Genomic DNA, 7,138 nt, shown 5'->3' with positions numbered 1-7,138 from the left:
ATGTCTATGAAGGAGTGTTTCCTTCACCCCGCCAAGGGGTAGCCAACCATAAAGGGTTTTATGTGCAACTAAGCCTATGGTCGGACAAAGGTTGATCCCTAGTTTGGTTGGAAACTCTTAACTTTTAGACAAATGTCTCAACTTCTCCTTAAAAAAAATTATGTAATTGGATTTTTCAATTACCTCTGTTGAAATTGATGTATGTATGCCTCTTGCTATAATTAACATTCTATGCATTCAAAAATAATATTATGTGATATTAATGCCCCTTGAGTGAATGGAAATTTGTGCTTGCCCACTGATAGGTGAGTTTATGAACATGATGACCATTATATATTGAAGTGAAAATAAGTTATGCAAATAGAGAAAGTGCCAAAAGGGATTTTGACAAAGATCATAAAAAAGAGCTTCCATTTTTTGTCGATTGGGAAAAGGTCAACTCCAACATCACCCTCCTAAAAATGTTGGGCAATTGGGGAATCCGGAATATCTACTTTTTGGGGAAGCCTTCGTGACCATAAATCTCTAGAGACTTAGTATAATCTTGATGGGGACGAATGATTACCTCCGAATATCTAGGAAGACATTGTGTGGAGGAGTAGTTCAAGATGCCAAGGAAATCTACCAAGGTCAATTCCACAGTTGTAAAGTGTTCATTGAAGCTTTCCCATTGGTTGATAATTGGACCATTTGGAAAGTTGGAAATGAGAAAAAAGTTTGGATAGGTGAGGAGCTATGGGAAAAAGAAAATGAGTCTTACAAGTTGCCAGAGGACCTCCTTAGACATCTACATGACCAAGGTATTTATCCTTTATAATATGAAAAATCATGAGATCATCATAGGTTGGCAAGCAAGGCTTGAAATTCGAAGCAGGCCTTGGTTTGGATGGACAGTTCCCTAAGGAATGACATGCCTCTATCAATAAACTTTGCTCCAAGTTCCACTTTCATAAAATTTGTCGAGAAAGTGGACTCCCTCTACTGGCCAAAAAAATCCATTTACAAGAGAGTACACAACAAAATTGGGCTACAACACTTGACTACATGATGACTTTTAAGATGTGATGGTTTTGTGGTGGGATTAAAATTTGGATGTTGCATGGATCCTTGGAATCCAACACTGTTTTGTGGCTTACACTGTGCAATAAAATTCTTACGTGGGACAATAGACTCAAAAGGGAATGAATTAAGTCCTAATAGGCATTCAATTTGCATGTTGGAAGAAAATATTATCCTTCACCTTTTCCTGCAATACCCCTTAATTATGCAAGTTTGGTATTCAATCACTACGAAGTTTAAGCCAAAGATGTCCTAGAATAAGCCCAGTGTGGTGGACATGTACAAGGATAACTCTTGGACACCTTTGTTACCTTTCTTATATTGTTGCCATGTCACCTTATCATAAGTCCTCTAGTGGGCTCAAAATCTTAAGTATTTTCTAGGACAAATTGCTCCTCGTGTTGGTGACAGTAAAGTTGGTTGAAAATCTTTCTCACAAGTTTATGCAAGATCCCAAAGGAAGCTACCCAAATATCTAACCACACCCTTGTTAGATCTTAAAGACCCTTGGGTATTTTTTGATGATGCTACCTAGGGGAATCCTCCCAGATGCAATATAGTAATGGTTCTATTCTTTAACTATTCCCATTATTTTCATATAAGATATGCACTAGTTAGACGATCCAATCTAAACATAGAAGTTTCAACTTTATGGATACTATTATGTTTTTCCAACAATTACGGTGTGAAAAAGTTGCAAGTTCAAAGGGATTCAAAGATGATACAAATTGGGCAAATCGAGCTATCAAAATTCAAAAGTGACAATGATGTTAAATGAAAGTTATTTTGCTTTTTACAAGTTCTTTGATGCCCGAGAGAAAAAAGGAATTGAGTTTCATTTCTAATTTTCATGAAACTTTCTCTTCATAATCTGTTGTCAAGTACTCACTTTTTATATGTAACAACTGGGATGATAAGCACAATTAATAACAATAAACTAAAGTGAAGAAATTGCCTTATAAGAATCAAAAGATTGTAGTTATGTAACTTTGTTTCTTTATAAAATGAGTAATAAACACAACAATTTGTGTTAGTTCTAAGTAATCCTTAAAGAACAATATATAATGTATATTCTCATCTTTTTTATAATACAATGATTTTTTTTGAAAAAAAATATATTATTATATAGAATCTACTATATAATGTAATCAACTAGTGGATCGAGCTCTAGCTTAAAAAACCTTTGCTAATGAGAATTCGACACTCATGTTGAGGTTTGATTAACTAGAAGAATTTTGTGTAGTTGAAGTGAACTTACGCCATTTAGCTTGTGGGAAATACTTGAATTAAAAAGGGCAAGTTATTATAATGAAGTTACCATGAACCCTAAAATCGTTATAATGAACACCAGAGATATGCTTGTTTGTAGTGATTACCACTTCCATGAAAGCAACCAAAGAAATTCATTGAAAATAATGGGTTGAAGGAATTCATTGAAAATGATGTTCCGAAACCACACCAGCAGTTGATGCTCAGGATCTAGCAGAATGGAATAAGTGTGTTGCTAGGACAAGGAGAATCATATTGGACGGAGTTCGAGATCATATTGTCTTGAATCTCCACGAGAAAGAAACTCCATTCGTGATGTGGAAAACACTAGCAGACTTGTTTTAGAACAATAATGACCACAGGAAGATGGCAATTAAGGACAAGCTGCAGAGTATCAAGATGCAAAAGAATGACACAATTCCGCAATACCTGAACAAGTTTACACAATGTCATTATGAACTTGGCGGGGTCGGTGTGACTGTCCCTAAAGAAGATTTGGTAGCTCTAGCTTTGTTGGGTCTTCCCAAGAGTTGGCACAGTTATAAGGATTCTGTGAATGGTAGAGACTAACTACCTAGTTGGGAGTGGTTATGGTCTGATCTAGTACATGAAGAAATAAGGTGGGACAGCCGAGATGGGACCTCATCCAAAGAAGAGGAAGAGGACCTTGCATTAGTCAGCAAAGAAAACAAATCCAAGGGAAAGAAGTCTCAAGGCGAGGAGGGCAAGAAGAAAGACTTTTCCAACATCAAGTGCTTTCATTACCATGGATTCAAACACTATACAACGAAATGTCCACAAAAGAAGGCAAGCAAGAAGGAGCCTGCAGTAGCAGTAGCAGGTGAAGCTCTAGCTTCACAATTCGAATGTGATTTTACTCTCATTGCATGCATGAGAAGCACAATAATGGGAAGCATGTGGTGTCTCGACAATGGTGCCTCATTCCATATGACGGGGAATAGAGATCTCTTCAGTGACTTGGAGGAGAAAGACCTCAAGCAGAGCATTGAGTTTAGAGACGATGGGAGGTATAGCGCAACCGCTATTGGTACAATTACTTTTCGAAGGGAGTCAGGCTCCCCTCTTAGACTCAAGGATATGATGTTTGCTCAGAGTCTAAAGAAGAATATTGTTTCTGTCACGGTGTTGGAAGATCATGGCTACGATCTGATATTCAACCAAGGAAAGACATTCCTGAGACACATCGCCACAGGACAAGTGAAGCAAATCGGTGTGCGAGTCAAGAACCTATATGCACTTGAGGTAGAAGATGCATGCAAAGCCTTGAGGAGCAAGGCAAATATTAGAGACCTGGTGGTTGAGAGGGAGCATGATTTACCTCTCAAAATGGAGCCTCATAAGCAACCTCAACAAGTTGTGAAGCAACCACAAATGAAGAAGCAGAGAGGAGAAAGAGTGGAAACATCCACTCAAGCAAAGACCACTAGTGGCGGGGAGATTTCAGGCTAAGCGGGTAGAGGGAGCACATGCAGCGATACCTCTAGGTGTGAGGTGGGGCGATGTGAAGCAATAGTCCCAAGAGTTGCAAAAATTTGGGCAAGGTCCATTGAGGTGTTTTTGTCTCATGGATCATTACCTTGCTACGAGGGCCCACAATATTCAGTGGTAGGAGGATCAATGTTAGTCATATACTAAGGAATGCAGAGCAATGTTGAAAGTAAAGCAAGAGGCTCAGTAGCAAAGTCATTGACAACACAATTTTCCCAGTAGACAGTTGCAGATCGATTCAATGATTATTTTTATTTATTTAGTTTTTATGTTTCTCAGTTGCAAATGTTGCAGTAGCAACAACAACAATGAGAAGTGTTGCATGTAATACATTTCAAAGGTGTTGGATCAAGGTAGATGTGAATCCCTTCCTTGTTGAGAGAGAGTGTTGAAAATGGCAACAAGAAAATCCTAATTTAATTTTCCCTTGAATTAAATTAAGAGAAAATTGTAATTCCACATCACGGGACAACAAGAATGTGTTATCTAAGTTAATTTCACTTAGTTGGCTCAGTTAATTCGAGTTGAGAGCCTAACTTGAGTCATGTAGAGTGGTTCCTAAATTTTAGGAGCCTAGGGTGAATTTAATTTGAGTTGTAATAATGCAATTCAGTTAAATTGAGTTAATGTGAGTTAAACTAGTTCCAACTGTTGGAGGTACTAGTAGGAGGTCCAGTAGTGGGGTGCAACTTCAGTGTTCAACCAGTTAACTGATAAATCAACCATAATTAACTCCTGCATGCATGAAATTCGAGTTACCCAGTTGAGATTGAAGTTCAAGGGCAGTGTACTATCAATTGTATAATTTTCTCAATTGTACAGGTGGTGCATGCGGTTAGAGAAGGGCCTATAGGAATTGCACAATTATGGATGAAGAATTTCCCTAAATAATAGGGGTTAATTCCCAAGGAAACAACACAAGCAACTAGGAGCTTGGAGGCTAGGAAAATTGGCTAAGTATTGGCCAAAGATGGTCAGTCAGTCAGGCAAAGGATAGAAAATACTTGTGAAGGTTGAGCACAACATATTATATTCATCCAACTTCATTGATTAATGCAATACAAATAGGAAGGGGTTTTGAGCAGTGGTTTTCCCCTTAGATAAATCTCTAAGCATATGTGATTGAATCTTGTTTCATGTTTATGTTGTGATTTCTCGATCGTTTAATTGTTTCCGCTGATGAGCAGAGTAAATTCAAGTTCTTTGTTTTAGCAAATTACATATACAGTTTAAATCTACAAGGAATTTTTGCAATACTTGGAAAACTTAAATTAAGATAGTGTGTTTATTATCCCCTACACCATACTTGACATTTTCCATGCCACACTACAAGCCTCATTTACCATATCCATTCTTCTTGTCTAGCTTTGTCATTGACTCTTTGGAATTTGGCACCCATAAGTCCACACTCCTTAAGTAGGGTCAAAATACTATTACCTTGGAGGTAATGACGCTAAACATTTGAAAAGCATAACACGACCATAATGGAAGAAAAAAAAAGAAATCAAAATGCAAAAGATGGTCGGGACATAAGTTAGCACATAGGAAAAATCTTAGCATGAACTCTACCCTCCTGATTGGTCATCACCCTGTTCCTAAGCACATGATGCTCATTTACATCAAATGAACCCTTGAATGTCCCAACCCTGATGAGTGATGAATTTTATCATCTTAAGGGGTAATTTAGATAATACAACATAAAGAGCAAGCTCTAACCCTTGAGCTATTGACTATTATATAAATCATTATTAGGAAGAAGTAAAATGTGCGCTAGAGGGGTGGATGTAATAGAGTGGATAAATTTTTCCCTAGTCTACCCTAGGGTTTAGCTTAAAAAATTGTATATAATATGTAACACAAAGATAAACCAACACTGCCACTTACTTCACACTGTAATTACGCAAATTTTCCAATAAGGGATATGATTAGCACATAACCATATTCTAGTTAAACACTTCAAGAATTCGTCATTAGATTCAATCCACATACCACAATATTTCAATCATGAATAATCAACAGCTTATCTACTAGCCAATCCAATACAATTAATAGTTTAATCCCAATGCCACAGATAATTTGACAAAACCTTAGCTCTACTAGACAATGAGACCTATTTAACCCTTACTTCTTACTGTTTTTTAACTTCTAAATTATAGTTTGTCCTAAGTCCTGACACTACCATCCAAAATTTGATCCACTTGAGGATACATGTTGACCTGTAAGAAGTCACTTTAATTTGATGACACACAATTCAGGGTTCTTTGCAGACCAAATTTTCTCCTATAATTGACCTCCTCACTCTTCTATAAGTATGAATTTGAGATTCACAAAGCATTGAGGATACTCACTGGTAGTTCTGAATAACTTCTGCACAGAGATTAGGGTTTAGATAGACCTTCAACAATCCTCATGAGGCCTCCTTCCAAATCAGAACATAATCATATTCTAGCCATGGATTCTCGTTGTCCTTAGAATATACTCCAAATCCAAAGTAGAACCCGCTTGTATGAGCTTCAAGACAAATCCTCATTCCTTGTAGCAAACAAAGTAAAACCAAGAAACCCTCGTTGTTATTTAAATTTTTGCTTCTATGCCCAGATCAAGCAGAGGGAAGAGATTCTTTGTCCTTCAAAGCTTACTCACTACCTGTAACAATCCCAAAAAGCCAAGAAACCCTCGTTGTTCCTTAAATTTTGTTTCTATGCCCAAATGAAGAAGAGGGAAGAGATGTGTTGTCCTTCAAAGCTCTTGTATCAGAACATAACCAAGAAACTTGTTACCACAGGCCAAACTTTTGTGCAAAAGAATAGAGAGAAAAGAAATATTGGTCAGCTAGGGTGGAATTTTTCACCACCAAAATTGATAGGAGAGACTGGGGTCTTAAAACACTTAGAACTAATTATAGCTTTTCCAGAGGGGTTTTCATCTTATTACATGATTAACCCTTACTCAAAACCTCAGATTTGGGTTTTTTTTGCCCAATTGCCCCAAAACTTCCCTAGCAATGGGTATTTTGGGGTTTTTTCCCCTTTATGGAGGATTATAGCCTACATAGATGGATAGGCTAATAAGTCCAATTTGTCCTTAATTCATAGAGGACATTACAGTCACCCTGCCTGAAATTACATGCCCTTGAGCAATTGCAAATTCGGGCACTGCAAAATCGTTCTCCTTCCCACATTGCATCCTCCTCTGGTAAATTCTTCCACCTGATGAGATATTCTCGAATTACTCTCCCTCTTAACTTGTTTTCCCACACAACCACGATTATTTTCGAAATCATCTCCAGTTGCCTTTTTGA

The sequence above is a fragment of the Pinus tabuliformis genome, chromosome 5_2, assembly GCF_031772625.1.
Source record: "Pinus tabuliformis cultivar Carrire ecotype Pingquan chromosome 5_2, CPIR1, whole genome shotgun sequence".
NCBI classification, from domain to species: domain Eukaryota; kingdom Viridiplantae; phylum Streptophyta; class Pinopsida; order Pinales; family Pinaceae; genus Pinus; species Pinus tabuliformis.
Note: the sequence above shows the minus strand (reverse complement) of the source record.